This window comes from Petaurus breviceps, unplaced genomic scaffold (assembly GCF_028583685.1).
Source record: "Petaurus breviceps papuanus isolate PSGF00001 unplaced genomic scaffold, PetGlider_PUasm1.0 188, whole genome shotgun sequence".
Lineage (NCBI taxonomy): Eukaryota > Metazoa > Chordata > Mammalia > Diprotodontia > Petauridae > Petaurus > Petaurus breviceps.
The window spans coordinates 11,962,479-11,984,123 of NW_027185804.1; the positions used below are offsets into that span (position 1 = coordinate 11,962,479).

Below are 21,645 nucleotides of genomic sequence, written 5' to 3' on the forward strand. Positions count from 1 at the left end.
GATAGATAGATAGATAGATAGATAGATAGATAGATAGATAGATAGATAGATAGATAGATATACTTTATAGGCTTTTTGTTTTCTATAGACTATTAGGTTTCTTTCGCCTGAGTTCATTCCTGAAATTATAGGTGAAAAGATCTGGGTCTTCATCACACAATTTTTTGTAGACATCACAGAGCTTCTTGATATGCAAGATGGAGAGCTGTATTGGCCATAAAATAGGATCCACATCAACCAGCATTAATATTTTTTCAGTGTGTTGTGAATGTTTAGTTTGTGGGAATGGGATTCAAATCCATGATGGCACTACTTCTGAACTGAAAATTACTTTGTACAACTTTTCCCACAAGCTTAAATGGCTGATTTATCTGTGGTTGCACTAGAGGAGTAAAAAGAACCACTCCCACAACCATCTCTTGTTTGTGAACAAAAGCTCAGCCTGGAATCATACCAGAATGCTGAACTTTGCAGAGATACTGGGCCATGATGCAAAGTCAACTTCATTGTTTACTTCCTGTACTGACAGTCAGTCTGTCAGCCACTTCCTTTAAATAGGTCATGGTCCTGTTATAAATAAAAAAGTCCATCTCTTTTAGAAACATTTTCAAGCCTTTTAATAAATGGAGTAGACAGACTGAGAGTCAGGTTGCCAATGATATACACACTTGGAGGGTCATCTTCCCACCTGCTTTCAGGGTCTTCTGGAAAAGCATCAATACATGCCCATGGACAATTCCCAGACTGAATATCCCTTTCAGCCAGAAGAAGATCAGGTACTTCAGCCTTAGGAATGGATCTTGGGATGCCTCCTGCCCCAGGGCCTGCTTCATAAACATGACCCTTTTTTAGATGTCCATTCATTCATATAGTCTTATCTGTCAGCCTCAAATCCAGGAGGAAATTCTGGGACAGCTGTTTCTGGACTGATAATCTGGAAAGTTTTAACGATTTCCATGATTGTGGGCAAAGGTTGGAGGCAGAAAGCAGCTAGCTTTGCCTGGGCACCCAGGATTCCAGGGTGGGCTATTTCTCAGATGGGCCTGGACAAAGGGACCCACATAATAAGTTCTTAATAAATGTTCTTTCTATCTTCAGGTCTAAATTTGCCTTTACTGTTTCCATTCATAGTTCATAGTTCTATACTCCTGGGCAGAAGGCAATGATAGAACAATTCTAATCCATCTTCCACATGACAGACTTTGAAAAAATTGAAGACAGATCTCACACCCCAGTCAGCAGCTCTTCTCAAGTGTTCTCTTCTTGAGGATTTGGTTTTGCTTATGAATTTATAGACTTCTATACTATGTCTCAGCTGCCATCTCACCCTGGAAGTTTTCTTAGTGCCTAGGGCTTTTTCTACACTGGGACTTCCTTCAGTGCTAGATTCCTTATCACCCTGAAAATCTATTTTTCCCCAAGACTTCCTCAACCTGGAATATCCCACTACCAGGCAAAATATCCTCTGGATGCACTCTAATTTGCCATCATTCTTCCCAAGATGTCAAGTTCATAATTAACATTGTCTTTTCTGGCTTAAGTCCAAGTGTGATTAAAGTTTTATAATGATTAATTACTTTTCTCATTATATCTTTTAATCTTTAATACTTCTTAAGTCCTCACTCAACAGAGGAGGGAAGGTGGACAAGTCCTCCTTCATTCCTTTTCCTCTTATCGAATTTAATAATTGCCTGCTCTGTGGAGTGTCTTCAACTAGGTCCTGGGAGAGATACAGAATTTGCATAAGATCAGTTCTAGCCCTGCTGCTGCTATTTTGTCCTTCATTTTCAAAGAGGACCATGACATCCAGAAGGTGATGCCATGACATGCAAACGAATTGGATTTAAGTGAGGGAGGACTGTGCAAAGTCACCAGCCTCACTCTCTCCTCTGGAGCTATCTGGGTCTAGTGGTGAGATATAGATCAGCATGGGTGGAGATAGTCCCGGATGCAGTATGAGACCTTGGACTTTTCAAGTTAAGATCCTTAACAGGTCTCTGTTTGACTGTGGCAAAGCCTATTCACTGAGTTCTAGTTGTGAGAAACACACTTGTGGGGATCACAGGATTTCCCAGGCAAGGTCAGGGAGTGTAGTCATATTCCTCCCATCAGAGTTAGGATTGGTCCAGAATCCTCAAGGTTATATTCTTCCTTACACAGTCACTAAATTCCCTCCTTAGTGTGTTTCTTCCTGCCTGGTCATGTGTCCTATTATCAGAAAATGGTGGAAAGCTCCACCTTAAGGTGGGTCAGTTAATACGCTTGAGGTTAATTACACAGGTGCAGCAGTGAGGACTCTTGTGATCATGGCATGATCCCTTGGGTCCAAGCCATTTGTCAAGTCCCAACCTTTCTATTTCCCCTGAAGCCAGGATATGCTCAACCACCATCCTTGCAAAACAAAATATTCCAGGCTTATCACAAACTCCCAACAGTCTGGGAGCATTTACCATTTCTTAAAAACATCTGTGGGAGCAAAACAAGATTCAATAATCTCCATTCTTACATAGTCCTACTCAAATTCAGAATATCCTTCTTCCTTACTTTCTTCTGTTTTAATTCCTCACTTCCTTCAATCCTTATCTCAGAACCATTTTCTGCAGGAAGACTTTCCAGGACCCCCAGCTCCTGGTGCTTTCCCTACTAAGACCACCATTTTTAGCTACTCCCTATTCATCTTGTGTATTATACCAGTGTTGGTAAACGTTGTTTCCTCCTATTAGAGATATAAACTCCCTAAGCACATGGACCATTTTGGCTTCCTTGTATCCCCTGTACTTAGCAGAGCACTGGGAGGATAATAAGCACTTAGTAAATTATTTTCCTCCTTAATTTCTTCATAGATTTTTATATACCTTATAGATTGTCACTAGGCAGAAGACCATTGTATTGGGAATCTTAGACGACTAGCCTTATCTTTCTGTCTTGAGAGAAAGTACAGTTATGCCTTCCACATCTTGACTGCCCCCATCATGATTTTGATATATTGTGGTTGGGCATAAAAAATTAGATATGAATTTTGTGGAAGGTGCGAATGATATGTAAAGACCAGACACAGAATAAGTTTAGAAACTTAGAAATGCATAAAATATATGTAACACATTGTATAATATCAAAATACTTTATCTTTTTATTGTTGTTTTTGTTTTTTGGAGGGCATTTGGGGTGAAGTGACTTGCCCAAGGTCACATGGCTAGTGTGAAGTGTCTGCGGCTGATTTGAACTCAGGTCCTCCTGACTTCAGGGCTGGTGCTCTATTCACTGCGCCACCTAGCCACACCAAAATACTTTATCTTTTAATGCCATAATGATTCAGACTTCTTCTCTGGTATGAAGAGAGGACTAAAAGTTTCATGCAGATTTCAGGGGCACCCCTTCTCCCAATCCCCTTGATATGGAAGGGATAACTGTAGTCAGCAAGGCACTATAGGGTGGGGCTTTGGGAAGCTTCCAATTGTCTTTTCTGTAGATTGAGTTAAACAAGTATAAACATGACCTGAGTCATCACAACATGGACAATCATGATATATTTTTTGATCCCCCAGCTTAATTTCATCCTGTCTATGGGCCAAGTAACCAAGAAGGAGTAAAATTTATACCTTGCCATGTGAAACCATAGCATAGCTAAAATGTCTTACCAACAACACCCTTGAAGGCTATCTGTGGAGCATAGCCAGGAAAGCAGGTGATATTTCTTTCTATAGAATAAGATATAGAACTCTCCTCTTTGGATAGAAAGAAACTGGGAATTTTTCTTTCATTTGAACAAAGACTTTTAAAACATCTAGTGTGTGGGAGATTCTGTTTTAGAGAATGAGGTGATAAATGCTTTGGTCTGTATTTGGGACACTAATGCATTGTTGGTGGAGTTTTGAACTTTTCCGACCAGTCTGGAGCCAAATTCAATGAGAGTAAGTTTGACTCATTCCCTTTTTCCTTCCTGTTCTTCCCTTCCATTATGACCATTTTTTCCTTACCTCTTCTATATGAGATAGTTTACCCCAATCTGTCTGTCCCCATCTCCTCTCATTATATTCCTCTCTCACCTCTCAATTTCACCTTTTAAGTATCATCCCTTCCTATTCAATTGATCCTGTGCCCTCTGTCTATGTATACCTGTACACATATATACACATTCACATAAGTATTCATATGCCCATATACCCTCCTATATAGACATATACATGTTTATACACACATTTCTATTCCTTTCAATTATTCTCATACTGAGAAAAGTTTAATGAGTTACAATTTTCATTTTTTCCACGTAGGAAGGTAAATAGTTCCACTTTGATAAGTTCCTTATGATTTCGTTTTCCTGTTTACCTTCTCATGCTGCTCTTGCTTGTTGAGTCTGAATATCAAATTTTCTATTCAGCTCTGGTCTTTTTTCATCAAGAATGCTTGAAAGTCCTCTATTCCAATGAATAACCTTATTTTCCCCTGACATATGATACTCAGTTTTGCTGGGTAGGTGATTCTTGGTTTTAATCCCAACTCCTTTGACCTCTTGAATATCATATTCCAAGCCCTTTGATCCTGCAGTATAGAAGCTGCCAGATCCTGTGTTATCCTGATTGTGTTTCCACAATGTTCGAATTGTTTCTTCCTTGCTGCTTGTAATATTTTCTCCTTGATCTGGGATCTCTGGAACCTGGCTATAATATTCCTAGGAGTTTTCTTTTTGAGATCTTTTTCAAGAGGTGACGGGTGGATTCTTTCAACCTCTATTTTGCCTTCGGGTTCTAAAACATGAGGGCAAGTTTCCTTGAGAATTTCTAGAAGGATAACTTCTAGGTTCTTTTTTTGACCAGGGCTTTCAGGTAGTCCAATAATTTTTAATTATCTCTCCTGTATCTATTTTCCAGGTCAGTGGTTTTTCCGATGAGATATTTCATATTGCCTTCTATTTTTTCTTTTGTTTGGATCTGTTTAATAGTATCTTGATTTCTCTTAAGTTCACAAGCTTCCATTTGCTCCAATCTAATTCTGAAGGGAAGATTCTCTTCAGTGAGCTTTTAAGAGTCTTTCTCCATCTGGCAAATTTGGCATTTTAAGGCATTCTTCTCCTCATTGCCTTTTTGAGCCTCTTTTGCCATCTGACTTAGTCTATTTTTAAGGTGTTATTTTCTTCAGTCAGTTTGTTGACTCTCATTTCATAATTTTCTTGCATCATTCTCATTTCTCTTCCCAATTTTTCCTCCACTTCTCTTATTTGGTTTTCAAAATCCTTTTTAAGTTCCTCTATGGCCTGTAACCAGCTCATATTTTTCATGGAAGCTTTTGGTGCAGGAGTTCTGACTTCACCATCTTCCTACTGTTCCTTGTTTGATCCTTTTGGTCCCCAAAATAGGGATTTAATGTTGGATTCCTCTGTTTGCTTTGCTTCCCTCTTTTATTCATGTTGACACTCAATTATTTGACTTTGGGGCTTTTTGCCACACTAGTACTCTGCTACCAGACAGGGGAGCTTCGTACCAAATGCTGGGGTTTTCTCAGCTGCCAAAAGTATTAGTTGGGGGCCCTCTCTGAAGCCTCCACATGCTTTGGCAAGCTGATCATACACCCCAGTACCTCCACTCTAGACCACAATTCAGATCCAAGCAGGTAAAACAAGAGTGATTACTCCTCAGACTGGTCACTTGGTCCCCCTACAGTCTGCAGACCAGGAGCTGAAGCTGCCACGTGGCAGCAGCTGCATGGCTATGGCGCCTCAGCTAGTTCTCCCTCCAGGGGATAAAGGCCAACCACACTCCCAAACTACTGGATCCCAAAGTCCACACTGCACTGACCTCTCACTTTGTCCTTAGCATCTATGGGTTGATTATTCTGGAAACCACCACAGTCGCTGGTGATCAGAAGTCCCTCCAGCCGGTAGCTGGTCACACCTGCCCTGGGCCTAAAATTTCTAGCTCATGCAGGGCTGGGGTTGGCTCTCAGAGAGCTGCATTGGCCTCTTGCTGCTGACCTGCTGGGCTGTCCTCCGTGGGAGGTTAGTTTCTCTGTGTCATTTTGTGGGTTCTGTAGCTCCAAAGTTTGTTCAGAGTCACCTTTTACATGAATTGGAGGTGGTGGGAGCCAGAGCCCATCAGAAGTCCTGTTTTTACTCTGCCATCTTGACTCTCCCCCCAGGAATTGTTCTTTTCAGTGGGTTTTTGAAACTCCTTTTCTATCTGGGCAGTTCTTATTTTTAATGCATTCTTCTCCTCATTGGCTTCTTGGGCCTCTTTTGCCATTTGAGTTAGTCTGTTTTTTAAGGTGCTATTTTCTTCAGTATTTTTTGGGGGTCTCCTATAGCAGGCTGTTGACTTGCTTTCCTCAATTTTTTTCCATCATTCTCATTTCTCTTCCCAATTTTTCCTCCACTTTTCTTACTAGATTTTCAAAATCCTTCTTGAACTCCTCCATGGCCTGTAACCAATTTATATTTTTGGGAAGCTTTTTATGCTGGAGTTTTGACCTCATTCACTTTTGCTTGTTTCGTGTTTTGATCCTTTTTGTCCCCCAAAAAAGGATTCAGTGTTAGAAGATAGATTGCACTTCATTCACTAGCTCATCTTGACAGCCAATTACTTTACTTTTGAGCTCTTTGCCATGGTAGAACTCTGTTTCCAGATTGCAGAGAAGTATGTCCCAAATCTCTGGAGTTTCTGCAGATATTGTCAGAGTTATGAGGAGGGTACCCTCTCTACAGACACCCTAAGCTCTGGCATACTGACCACACACCCCAATACCATGCTTCAGATCCAAACAGGTCAAAGCAAGAGAGATTACCCTCTGAATGGTTGCTTGGTTCCCCTACAATCTGTATACCAGGACCTCTGGAAGCAGCCATGCAGCAGCAGCTGCATCTGCCACACATCTGCTACCTCTCACCCTAGGGCAGGGGCCAGATAACTTCTTCTGTCAACCAGTTCCAACAGAGCTTCCCACTGACCTTTTATTTTCTATTTGGTGTTTATGGGTTGAGAAGTCTGTAGACCTGCACAGCTGCTGGTGATTCACTCTGCTGAAGTCTGCTCTGGCCCAGACCAGGTCACTGGTCCTGGACCACCCCAGATCTGGGACTGTGTGCCTCAAGAACTGGGCTTGACCCCCAGCTTTGTGCGATAGACCCTTCCTGCTGACCTGGCAGACTGCTTTCAGAGGAAGATTTTTTGTCTCTGTCACTTTGTGGGTTCTGTACCTCTAAAATTTGTTGAGGGTCATATTTTACAGGTATTTGAGGCATTTGGAGTTGGAGCTGTGTGCCATTCCTGTTTTCACTCTGGCATCTTGGCTCTGTCCTCATTTTTAATTTTTTTTTTTTTTGCCTTTTGGAGGGCAATTGGGGTTAAGTAATTTGCCCAAGGTTACATGACTAGTTTGTGTGTGTGTGTGTGTGTGTGTGTGTGTGTGTGTATGTATGTGTTAAGTTTCTGAGGCCAGAACCGAACTTAGGTTCTCCTGACTCCAGGGCCGGCGCTTTACTCACTGCGTCACTTGGCCGCCCCTAATTTTTAATTTTTTTAAGGAAATAAAAGATAGGTACTGAATCTGCAGATTTGTTGATGTAGGGAACTTTGGGGGAAAAGTGCCATCTTCCTACTTTCACAGGCCTGTACCTTCTCTGTCATACAGTTTTGGTGAGCTTCCTCTTGGGAAGTTTTGAACTTTGACCAAGGTTTTCCTAGCTCTGAGGTCAACTTCTATTCACTATACTATGTTTCTTTTTACTACATCATAATGCCCTGCTCTCTCTCAAATTTTTCAAAATTTACCTTAATATTTATATTTCATATATGTATATATAATAGTGTCATAATTGACTTATTCTCTGTGTGTATTTCTGTATTTTCAATTTCTTCTGTGTATTTAAAATGTTTTGATTTTTTTCTGTACAAATATATGTATATCACTATTTTATAACTCATCACCCATTAATTATTACATTTATTTTTCATGTTTCCTGTTTTAAATTTAAGCAATATAAATAGGATAAAAATAATAATAAATGGAATTTTCTCTGTATAAAAACCCTGCATTCTTCTTTCCCATCCTCTCCATTCTAATGATAAAGGGGTGAGGAAGTAAATACTGCCATAAAACTTGCTATTGAAAGCATATTCATTCCTGCCTTAAGTGCATTTTTCACCAGTTGTCCCAAATTAAACTTTTTCCCTTGTTTATATTCTTCCTTGTGTTTAAAGAAAATATAAGGGGACTAGAAAAATCCCGGAGCCAGAAGAAACCTAAGTCTTTCCTTTTCAGAATGATGTTAAGTATCCTCTTGACCTATGGTCTCCAACTTATATGGAAATGGGGACCACTAAGCAATATGTAAGGACGTCTGGTTGCCTGTGGCTCAAATATTAACATAGAAAACCACGTATTAACTTTGTGTTTGATTGTGTTTTTATTTATTTAGTTAAAACCTTCACAATTACATTTTAATCTGGTTGGCGTCATAGGGTCATACTCTAGAGTATAAGGAGACACCCGCGCTCTTGACCAAACTGTGCCTCAGTTCAGCAGTTAAATGCAGGTAGTGAAATTGATGGCATCCATCAACGGAAAGGACTGGATTGAGACCGTATGGTGTCCTGGCTTCAAGGACCCAGAGTCTGAACAAATTGAACCTGGGTTGGAGGTTGGGTGGAGGCAGGCTCTGGCTACATAAGGAAATTGTTTAATCAGAGGGCTCATTGGATTGGGAACAAGAAAACCCAGAACATTGGAGATAGGAGATCACATAGAGAAAATCTAGTCTACTTCACTCAACCCAATGAAGATAGTCCAAGATCCTGAACTTCTGATCTTTGGGAAAATCAGTGTCTCCCAAATCACCAGACCTGCTTCAAGCTCAGGGTCCAGTCATCACTGAGAATAGAAATCACTGTGGAGAAGGGCCCTGCCTTCCTCATCATCAGCAGCAATAAATGTAGATCATTGTCACCAATGAGAAGCCCTGGGAATCAGCAGCACCTCCCAGAGTACTGGTCCTTCTTCCAGATTGGCGCTCACAGCCATTGCCTGGGGAGGTAGTTCAGTACAGAAAGAACAAGAAATCCCCAAAACCTGCCACCTACCAGGCAGGTAAGCTGGCCTAGCTAATGTAGCAAGGCACCTTAGTAGAGAAAAGCAGTGTGCCAGGCAGGCAAAGCCAGTATAACCCCATTAAGTACTGTATCTCTTCAGACTTTGATGATGATAACCAGGATCCAGACCCCAAGATCCAGGGTAATAGCAATGTTTTCAGGCCAATGCCCGTAACGTAATCATCCTGGGAAGCAACTCTTGAGGAGATGCAGCCTGGTGACTACTTCTGCAGACACTACAGTCACATCTGTGGAAGACCCATAAAAAGGCAGCTAGGTAGTACAGTGGATGGAACACCAGCCCTGGAGTCAGGAGGACCTGAGTTCAAATCCAGCCTTAGACACTTACTAGCTGTGTGATCTGGGTCAAGTCACTTAAAAAATAGATTTGCTTACTATTATGTCTCAGAAGGAAAGTTAAGCCTTGACTATTCTGATTTCAAGTACAGCAAATTGTTTAATATGTTATGTTGCCTCTCAAATTAAAAAAAAGGCCATACCTCTCACACACAGTTATAGCGAGGATTGGATGTATGAATTGGGGGTGTCTGTACTGGAGCAGAGAAGATTGTGGGGCAGGACATTACAACAGTTATGAAATATGGTTGTAAACTACAACTTTAAAAGATTAAAACTGCACTAAGATTTTGGGGACACTGTATTTAAAGAGTGGGTAGATGGAAAATGATTTGATTTGTTCTGCTAAGTCCTAGCAGGGAAAAAAATGAGAACAGTGCATGGAATTTTCAGGGTACAGATTTAACTTGATGTTAGAAAAATGTTCCTCACAATTAGAAATGTCTGAACTTGGAAATGGTTCTCTCTAATGGTAATGATTTTTTTTCTCATTTGAGGTCTTCAGTCAAAGGCTGGATAACCATTTGACAGTGGTGGTGTTAGAAGGCTTCTTCTCCTTACATGAGGTAGTTTAGATAGGTTCTGAAGAGCCAGTGGATGGTACCATAATGCACACAGCACCCTACCTGGAGTCAGGAAGACTCATCTTCCTGGATTCAAATCCATCCTCAGATACTTACCAGCTGTATGACCTTGGGCAAGTCACTTAACCTGTTTGCCTCAGTTTCCTCATCTGTAAAATGAGCTAGAGAAGGAAATGTCAAACCTCTCCAGTATCTTTTCCAAGGAAAGCCCCAATGAGGTCATGAAGAGTTGGACATGACTGATAAATGAATGAAAAACAAGGTATTTTAGCCTGAAAGTCTATGAAAAATGATCATGATTATTACGTGTTACATAACATGATACAAGGGCAGGATCTCATTATTCTTACCATCTATTATATGCATTGTGTTAACATGGCTCTATAATGACTCTACCAGCCTGTTAGGGTAAAAACACAACAGCTAGCCAAGCAGAAAGGCTTTCCTTCAGTCATTAGAGAGCCCATTTTAACAATCATGAAAATGTTACTAGAGTGCAGCATGGTGGATAGACTGCTGAATATGGAGTCTGGAAGATCTCAGTTCCAATTCATTATCACACACTTACTCTCTATGGAACCCTGGGCACATACACAGGATCATTGGTCTAGAACTGGCAAAAACCCCAGAAACTGTCCAGATCTACTGTACTCACTTTATATTAGAGAAAACCTAAGTCTAGAGAATTAAAGTGACTTGCTTAAGGTCACACATATAAACATCAAATTAGAGTTCGGCTTGTGATGGTGTGAACCCCAGTGTTCTTTCCTTTGTGTCAGCCTTCTGAAACTCATCTGTAAAATGAGGATGCTAGTGGCATCTATCTCACAGGATGGTTGTGAGACTAAAATGAGAATGTATAGAAGGCATTAGGAAGAGAAGTCAAAGTAGCAACCTTGCTTTGGAGATCCTTGTGAAATATGGGTTTTAGTTTTAAAAGACCGCAAATTCATAGCTCTCTGCAAAAGCTCCTTAAAAATTTTCCTCCTAGGAAAGCCTTTTTTTAGCCTAAATGGCAAAATAATAATGATAATGACAATAGCAGTAGAAACAATAATAAAAAATAATTGGTATTGCTGTATATCATTGTTTTAATTGTAACATATAAAGCTATTGTTTGAACCCAGGGAAGATCCCTGTGTTTGATGGTTTGGGGCATATCTCCTCCCCTTTGCCCCATAAATGTTCCTGGATCTGGGAATGTGAAATTGCTTGTCTATGCTAGGGAGAGAAATAGGTGTTCCTCAGTTCAGTACAGAATTGCAGATAGACTTTGAAGTTGTGTGCACTTGTAACCAACTGTACAATAACAAGGTTTGGGGATTGGGGCTGGGGGGTGGGGCACAGAATTGATGTGACAAGTAGTGGAATAAATTGGTTTGTATTATGTTGGTTTAAAAGGGAAGAGATAGATTTCCTTAGCCTGGTCCTAGCCTTTAATGTTTCTCTCCTTCAACTGCATTTCTGAGGGGCAAACTTTGTTCTCAGATCCACTTAAGGCATTTTAAGTTTAGTTCAATATCAAGATTTACGCAGTAGCTAACCATTCAGTGTTTCACAAAATCGATGATTCCATCAGTCAGTGTGGATATCCCTCCATGCCTCAGTGGATCATTTAATGAGCTGTTGGGGCCAACAGAATTCATCACCTGGGGGGCCAACCCATTCTGCTGTGGAAGCAGGAGAGCATGGTGAAAACCATTGTGTGTGAGGAGTAAGGATAGCCAATTCAGTGGCCAGATCATTTAACCCTTTGGTGTCTCAGTTTCTGCATTTGCAGAAGAGAATGATAATTCATTTCAACTCCAGCACCCACATCAGAGGAATGTTAGATTAATATCAATAACAATGTTTAAATAATAATGCTAAATGAAGAAAACACAGCTAGGTGGAGAGACCATTCAGTTTGGAAGCAGAAGACCCTAGTTCAAATGTGCCCTTAAATACTCGTTGTGTGACCCTGTACACTTCATTTAAAGTTCTGTCTTTCTCTGTTCTCCCATCTATAACATAGGGATAATAATAGCAATTGTCTCCCAGGGTCATTGTGAAGATAAAATGAGATAATATTTGTAAAGTGCTTTGGGAACCATCCTTCTAATCACAGACTTTTGCAGACTTAGAGGCATCTTTGATTCTTCTCTCCTATAATCCATAAAGAAGGTCATTTGCCAGGTTTTCTTGATTATGCCTACATAACCTCTCTCATTATTATTCTCGTGTGTACTTACAACAATCACCCTAGTTCAAGACCTCATTGTTTTTATTCTGTTTCCATAGTTGTCGTTGTCATAGTCTTCTCTTCCTCCTCCTCCTCCTTCTTCCTTTTAGTATCTCTGCTGTCTGATCTATTTTCTAACAAATGAGCCATTGATATTAATAAAATATAGATATGATGATGTCATTCCCTTATTTAAAAGTCATCAGTGGCTCCCTATTGCTTCTGAGATAAATGACATTTGAATGTCATTCAAAGTTCTATAAAGCTTGTATCCTATATGCCTTCTCCAATCCACAAATTCTCCCTTCCAGCACAACTTGACTAGAGGATGATCAGTATACACAATGTTCAATAATCTACTTTCATGCCCTTCCCTAGGCTGTCCTCCCTGTCTGGATTAAATTCTCCCTTCCTAGAATCCTTAGTTTACTTCAAAATGCAATTCATGGGACATTTGTTAGGTGAGACTCTCTTTCCCCAGTTTTTAGTAATCTCCACATCTTGAAATGGCTCTGTTTTGCTTTGTAAATAAATTAATTCAATTAATTGTATTGATCAAATGTAAGCTCCATGAGGACAAAGATTGTTTCCCACCTACCTTTTCTAGTCCCCTTTACTGAAAGTGCTTTTACTTTGAAATTACCTTCCATCAGTTGGGTGGTTTTATATGGATATACATGCATATATCTGTGTACATTCACACACGTGTGTATGGATGTATACATATGTGTGCATGCATGCATGCATGTATATAGATAGGCAGAGTAGGTAGATAGATAGATTGGTAGATAGGTACATGGATAGATAGACAGGCAGACATTTAGTTATTTGCTTCTTGTCTTCCCCATCAGAATGTCAGTTTCTCCAAGGCAGAGACTGTGTTTTTATCTTTTTTTATATCCTAACCCTTTGCTCCACTGTTTGCTACATAGTAAGCACTTAATAATTGTGTGTGGTTGTTTAATTTTTGTCTTTGTGGTTTTAGAATTTAGTATAGTGCTTGGCAAGCAGAAGGTACTTCATAGATGTTTGCTGAATTCAATTTAATTGATAAACATCCTTCTACCCTGTCACTGAGCCATTGTATAGTTTAAGATATGCCAAATTAAACTTCTTTGAGGATGAACATGTCAGTGGAGCCCCAGTGATTTTCATCATGGAATCATAGATTCTGAGAGTTAGAAGAGTTAGAAATGGTCATGAGTCCAACCACCTTCCCAAATGCAGAATTTGCACATAAGGAGTCATTCAACCTTTTCTTTATAACATCCTATATTATTAAGATGTGCTTTGACCCAAACACAGTAAAGGTCTGCTTTGGATCTATAATCGAAGACATTTTTTTTTTCCTACAGAGCCTTTCATCTAGGTGAGCTTAATTCCCTCTAGATATTAGTTTCACTGTGGTTGGAGGGGAAAACTTGGTATGATATTCCATGTGCCACACTAAACAATAAGGATGCAAATGGAAAAATGAAGATAGGCCTTTCTTTCAAGGAACTCGCTCTCTCCTATAGGGAGACAATATACACAGGAGGGCTCAGCAGTAGGGCAAATAGGAAGAAAATCCTCACTTCTGTCTGACTGCAAGTTGGGCAGAAAATAATTTTTATCTAAACTCTTGATGCTGCCAATTATTAGGAATATTGAAATACTACCATGTTGGGGTCACCCTGAAATGGGCCATCTTAGCTAATGATCATCAAAATACACTGAGTAGTATTGTTAATATGGAATATACAAAGTGTTTGTTGAAGTCTCAGAGTGATCCCTCCCTAATTCTCCAAAAAAGTAATGGACACATTTTCCCTAAAATAAGAACCTCACTCCTCTACTTAGAGATTATCTCAACCAAGATTGTCTCACTCCCCACTTTTCACACTTTCGATGGGGAAGATGGGCATTTTCTCTTCTGCATTATTTTTTTTTTACCATTTTCTACCTCATTTGGAGATGGTCATCTCTTTTTTTCAATTGTTTTATGTGCTTTATAGAAATGAGAAAAGTGGTTTTATGCAAAGCCTAAATACAGTATATACAACTGAAACTGCATTTGACTGCACTAATATGTCTAAGTATGAAATAATAAAATGGTTTAGGAGATATTTTCCCAAGCATAGATCATTAAAGACCATACAATGGATAATTTACTTATAAAAGTGGCTGAAAAGCTGGAAGAGGAATTTCTTAAACCTGAATTATTCATATGCTGTAATATTCAGCCTCTTCCTAAAAATGCAATGCAATCCCTGATGTGAAATAGTTTGGAATTGTTCAATAATTGGCTCTGGCTCTTAGCAAAAACCTATTTCATGACTATATTTAGTTGGAAGGAAGTACCTTCGGAACAGATGTAATGAACTTCTTATAAGGAAGGCAACTTGATTTCTGTACCTAAAGCCAAGCTTATTAATTCAGAAAGGGTTAATGATTCCAAAATAATTTGAGTGAGCTTGGCAGAGATGATGCTGGAGACACGTTCACAGTGAAGCTGCCCAATTTAAGGACAGAGCTACATTCTCAGTAGCAGTGAGGTGAGAAGAGGCACTGACCCTGTGTGCCAGGGCAAGGAGAAAGGGCTGCCATTTTCTGGGAATTATACCTGCACTGAGGCATCACCAAAGCTGTAACCAATGAATCGTGGAATGAGGAGGAGTAACAATGGGGCTGATGTTGCTTAAACTGGGATCCATGATTCTGCTGATGCATAGTGAATGGTTGTGACGAAGGAGAAGTATAAATCTATGGTCTGTGACCCCCCTCTTCCCTATCCCTAAAAGCCTACCTCTCTTGGGTCTAACCTTCTTGTGTCAAGCTTTGTGCTCTGTGGGTATACTCTCTGCCCAAGGGAGATAACCAGATCAGAGTCACATGTTTTGGGTGTCTTCCCTTGGCTATGTCCTGCATATCTGCTTTGTAAGCCTCCTAAAGGTCTGGGCACAAAGAATAGAAATTAAGGACAGTTTTTTGCCTTGCTTTGTATCTTTAGAACTTATCACAGTCCTTCAGTAACTGGCACATAGGAAGCACTTTCTAAACACTTGCTGACCCTCCATTCACTAGTGATCTGGGAATCTTCAGGGCACTCTCTGTTTACCTTTTGAGAACCCTCCTAGTACCCATGGCAGTGATCAGAGATCCTGGCAAAGCATGCTTCCTTAACTGAATTGACTGCAACCAGATTTGAAGAACAATTTTTGCAGCTATTGAATTCCTGGATCATAGGATTCTACATGTACAGAAAGAAGGGAACTCAGAGGCCATCTAATTCAGTAGTTTAATTTTACAGCTGAGAAAATAGAGGCTTGCTCAGGCGATCAAGAGAATATGTCTGAGGCAGATTTGAACCCAGGTGACTAGTGTTCTTTCTACTACACCATGTTTCCCCCAAGTCATGCAGGAGTTTCTGATTATTTAGAATGCAGTACTGAGGGTCCCTCTCTATTCTAGGGAAGAAGACATCTTGTCTTTAACCTACAACCTTGACCCATGCAAAAAGAGTTGACAGTGAGGTCCAGAGAGCCTTGCAGCTAGGAAATCAAACAATCCCTTGGGATTTTTTTCCTTTTGTTATATTGAACAACTTAAGCTTGGCTGCTAGTTGAATACAAAGCTGCTACATTTTACTAAGCAGACAGATGGCTGGAACCCATAGAAAAGAGACAGGAAAGATCTAATTCCTTTAACAGTATAACATTTCCTGTCTCTGGATGTGATTTCACTATAAAGTCAGATATTGAATAGAAATGAGCAGCATCCATCAAACCCCAAATTACAGTGAGATGGGAGGTAGTAAAAAATGATACCATCACATTTACTGCAGCCGCATTTCAAGATCAATTCCATCTTAAAAACAATTCATAAAAGCACCAGTGTAATGCTTTTTATAATAATCTACCTGAAAACCATGGTATTTATCAACTTTAAACAGTAACATGCTCTACAATCAGTGGTTACAGCCATTAACCAGAGGGCAGCCTACACATTGTTAGAAGATTTAATGCACTGCTGACTGGGGGTACATTCATTCATTCATTGAATCATTCATTCAGCCATCCATTCATCTATCGATTCCAAAAACATTTCTAAGCTTCTACATTGTTCAAGGGCCTACATTAGGCACTGAACAGGCTGTTATAATACACAGTTGACTATAAAATATTTAGAAAGTTAAATTTAATGACCTTGGACTCAAGAGTCAAACATTGGCGTTCTCCTGCCTGTGAAACAGAATTTACTGAAAGGAAAAGCTAAAAACAAGATTCTATAGGGACAATATAACATACCTAAAAGAACAATGTAGCGGGAACCAGGAATCCAAGATTTAAGTCTTAATATCAATTCTAAATGGTTTCAGCCTCTCCAAGCCAAAGTTTCCTCATCCTTAAAATGGGGAAATAATACATGTGATTACCTTCCTTAAATCAACAAGTCAAGTCTATAAAAGCATTTATTAAATACCAACTGTTTTCCAGGCACTGTGCTAAGCACTGGGGTTCCAAATTAAAGCAAAAAAAAAAAACAGTCCCTGCTCTCAAGTAGCTCAGAGTCTAATGGGGAAAATAATTTGCAAACAACTATAGACAAACAAATATATATAGCAAAATAGGAAATAAATCATGGAGGGAAGACATCAGCATTAAGGGAGAATGGGAAAGTCTCCTTGAAGAGCATGAGATTATGGATGGGACTTGAAGGAAGCAAGGGAAGCCCAGAGATGGGGGTGGGAGAATACTGGGCATGGGAAGCAGCCTGTAAAAATGTCCAGAATTGGAGGATGGAGTGTCCTATGCTAGGAACAGCAAGGAGGTCACAAGGTCCTTGCAAGCATGGAACCCTTTGCAAAGAGTGTGTGCACACCTGCTCCTCTCTTCATTGGCTTGTTACTAGCCAAATCCATCACCATATGGTTATACTTAGATTCACTCAGAGTGCTGGGGTAACCCTGCTGAGCAGGAATTTACTCTTCCTACTCATTATGACATGCTGGTCACAGGTTTTGTACCCTCTTCCATATTTTCTATCACTAGTCTTCTATATCAAATTTGTATCCCATTTTCTTGTGTCTACAAATGGTTAAATCAGAACCACTGGGTACTTACTCAATCACTTTTCACTTAAATTTACTTCTCAACAATTTTTCAGTATGAGATTTATAGTCCATTTAAAATTCATACCTATCTCCAAAGTTTTGTATGATTTGTCGTTTTAAACTTTTGTCATCTCTAACCATAAAATGTATATACAATTAAGCTGAAGGACCATAATGACCTATAGCTCTAAAGTCTTCATCACAGTCCTCTGAACCATTTTGTGTTTCATTGTACTACCACATTTTTAGTTGGTTTTTAATAAATAAAAGCTCTTTATTTGCTCCCCTTAAATATCATTTTGCATTTTAATCTCTTAAAGCTTCACTAAGGCTTTGGGGTTACCGTATATATGTAAATATGTATCACATAGACCATTAACCTATAACAATTTAATATTACATATATACACACCATATATGCACACACAACACCTATATTGTACACAAACACCTCATGTGTTTATACACTTATCTTGTGTACAGGCATGTATGTATATTGTGTCCCAAAGATCTTAGTGTATTTTAAAGTTTTTTTTTAAATAGCTTAAAATGTAAAAAAAAAAAGTTTAAAAATAGCCAAATAAAGAGCTTTTATTTATCTAAAACTGGAAATATATCAGTATAAAAACACATAATGGGTCAGAGAACTTTGTGAAGAATTCAGTAAGGTCATTAAACCTTACTACTTTAAAATATGTGACACACATGTACAAACATTTATACATGTATGTTTATATAATCACTTATATACATGTATGTATAATGTGTACATACCTGTGTATCATCTATATCTACATTTTATCTTTGTTATTTCATAGGCTCTCTCAAGAGATGCAAAGCACCTTTTAGTTACATTTGAAAATCCACTGTTGGATTCCCCTCATCAACTATGTTATTGCATGGTGACATATTTACTATTGCTGTTGCTACCGGTATTATATTCTACTTCCTCCTTCTCTGCCTAATCCCACTGCCCCACTTCTCTGATGATAAGGATGCCACTGTATCTTCCTCATTTCTGGTTTGTCTGTCTTGACTGTAATAGGGCAGCCAGGTGGCATAGTGGTTTGAGCACTGGACCTGGAGTCAAGAAGACCTGAGTTCAAATTTGACCTCAGACACTTGCTACCCATGTGACCCTGGTCAAGTCACTTCACCTTGTTTGCCTCAGTTTCCTCATCTCTAAAATGAGCTAGGGAAGGAAATGGCAGGCCATTCCAGCATCTTTGTCAAGAAAATCCTAAATCGGGGCAGCCAGGTAGCACAGCGAGTAAGAGCAGCGGCTCCAGTGTTGAGAAGACCTGGAGATCGAATCCCAGGCTCAGACACTTAGCACCCACCCAGAAACACCTGGCCGTGTAACCTTGAGCAAGTTACTTAACCCCAATTGCTTAGGGGTGGCCAGGTGGCTCAGCGAGTAAGAGCACTGGCTCCAGTGTCGGGATGACCTGGATCAAATCCGGGCTCAGATACTCAGCACCACGCCCAGAAATAACTGGCCATGTAACCTTGAGCAAGTTATTTAACCCCAATTGCTTTAAAAAAAATCCTAAATGGGTTCATAAAGTGTCAGACAGAACTGAAATGACTAACCAACAACACTGGTATATTTGTCCTGTCTCTCTAGCTTGGTTTTATTGTAATTCTCTTTTGAGAATACTTCTCTTTTTCCCTAAAGTGTCTGGCATGGTAATATCCACTGGAACTAGTAAAAGCTTGTAGAATCAAATTAGCTGAGGTAGAAGGGACCTTAAGAGGTCATCTAGTCCAATTCACTCCCAAAAGTGAGCCTCCTCTAAGAGTATTATCAGCAGATAATCATTTAGTCTCTGAAACCCTCCAAAGATTGGCAACTCACTCTCTCCCACAGCAATGTATTGTACTTTTGGACAACTTGAGATATAATTTTTTTTCCTTATGTACATCCAAAATCTGCTTATCTGCCACTTCAATGCCTTGGTTCTTATTTCGCCCTGGCATGGTGCCAAGAAAATCAGTCTAATCTGTCTTCTAAATTAAAATGCTTCAGATAATCGAAGACAACTATCATATCGCCCCTAAGTCTTCTTTTCTCCAAACTAGTCATCCCCTAGATGTTCTTAGCATTGCATGGTTGGTAGTATCCACAGAAGTCTGGTAACTCTCCTCTGGAAATTGCCCAGTTTTTTAATGTCCTACCTTAAATGTAGTATCTAAATTGTTTTTCAATATAGCCATCAAAGAATTAATAAGAGTTTATTCAACACTTACTATATACAGGTACTGTGCTAAGTGCTGTTGATAAAAGAAAGGCAAAAACAGAAAATCTTATAGCTCTGGTCTGTTCAGGGAAAACTACAGTGGCAAACTACCACAATTTTCTTCATCCTGAACAATATGACTTTCTTAACTGTACCTTATGATCATATTAGTTTTTTTTCTTTTTACTGCCATGTTATATTCTCAAACCATAATAAGTTTTTGGTTCATTGTAAATAGTCAATCTGTTGATTCTATGTGTTCCCCTAGCCTACATTTGGTTGATTTTTTTCTCTCCTTAGAATAAGACTTTCATTGTTCATCTCTCTATATCCATCACCTATTTATCTCTATATATTCAAGTATGTATATGTGTATGTATATACATTTGTATATATCTAGCAGCATTTGGGTCGATTTTTTATGTCCCCAGTATGTGTACTCTCTTGTTGTTCATTCATTTCAGTCACGTCCAACTCTTCCTGACCCCATTTGGGGTTTTCTTGGCAATGATACTGGAGTGGTTTACCATTTCCTTCTCCAGCTTATTTTATACATGAGAAAATTGAGGCACACAGAGTTAAGTAACTTGCCCAGGGTCACACAGCTAGTGAGTGTCTGAGTACTGCATACTCATACTAATTAGAACCTCTTCATGCCTTTTAACAATGAATAATTCTTTTTGATGTTTTCTAATAATCATCTATAAATGATCTCTTCCAAACCCTGGAGATAGTCTTCTTATCCCTTTAATATCTGAGGGTTTCTAGTAGGGTACTCAGGGAATTCATGTTACCTGTCATTATTCTTGTCTTGCCATCAGTCTCTCTCTCCCTCTCTCTCCTTCCCCCTTCTCCCTCCCTCCCTCCCTTCCTCCCTTCCTTCCCCCTTCCCCTCCCCCTCCTCTCTCCCTCCCTCCCTCCCTTCCTCCCTCCCTCTCTCTCCTTTCCCCTTCTCCCTACCCTCCCTCTCTCTCTCACTCCCTCCCTTCCTCCCTCTCTCTCCTTCTCCCTCACCCCCCTCTCTTACACATATCTTCAGTATATGTTTTGCACTACATCACATATTTGAGTCATATTGTTCGCTATGTATTTCCATGAATTTTTCAATTGCCCTTTGGCCATTTGTCATTTTACGTCTTTAGAGACTGTGTTATTCTTTCACTTGCACCAATGTAAACATCCCTGGGAAAATATTAACATTAATGAGATGGGTATTTGCAATAGCAAATAGTTTGAAGGTTCTGTACATTATTTTCCAAAGTTGAAACAATCCAGTCCTTACCTCACTAACTGTATATTATTGTTGTTTTTTTTCCCCAAAAGTTGAAACAAACAAGGCCTTACCTATTCTTCATTTCCTTATTTCTGGTATTTGTACAGGGTCAATATCCAGTGTCTGTGTAAGATTACATATATGGATCTATTACTTAGATGTTCTTAAGCTATATAATTTTGTAGATTATGTACTTTATTGCACTTTATTTTTCTAGTATTTGTGATTAGAGTGAATTATTTTGTTTTAGATTTCACTGAGAAAGTTTTTGTTGTTGTAGATTTCAACAAAATTATTATGCTTTCATCTAAGAAGAGAGAAACTTTAAAATTTGCTGGCCTTTGTATCCTAGAAACCTAAGTTGATAGATTTAGAGAAAGAAGGTTTATCTAGTCCTTTTTCCTCATTATAGAGAAATTTGAGTCCCAAGGAGGTTAACTGACTTGGCCAGGGACACACAACAATTAAATATCAAAGACAAGATTGGAAGCCATACAATTTGACTACAAATCCAATAATCCTCATGACATTTATTGCACCTTTCCTGCCTTTAAGATCCTTTGGGGGGGTCACTTTTCTTCCATCATATTTTTCCCTAGCCTCTCATATGCTCACAACATTGCACTGAAATCATTGAGAGTGAAGGTATAAGTTGGCTTAGTTTTGAGGGTCTTGTCAAATTCTTTCTAAAATTTCTCTATGTCTGCACCTTCATCTTCTGCAATAGATCACTCCACATAAGCTACACTTATTTTAATGGCATTCTTATTACCTGTTCTCATCACATTTACTGTAAAGCAA

General features: G+C 39.3%; 1 protein-coding gene and 1 pseudogene across 2 annotated transcripts in view; one reads left to right on the forward strand and one right to left on the reverse strand.

Moving 5' to 3' along the window:
* NELL1 (neural EGFL like 1) overlaps positions 1–21,645 on the forward strand; it is a 922,880-nt gene that overhangs the window by 589,413 nt on the left and 311,822 nt on the right. The window lies entirely within an intron of this gene.
* On the reverse strand, positions 83–2,390 carry LOC138163652 (mitochondrial dimethyladenosine transferase 1 pseudogene; annotated as a pseudogene).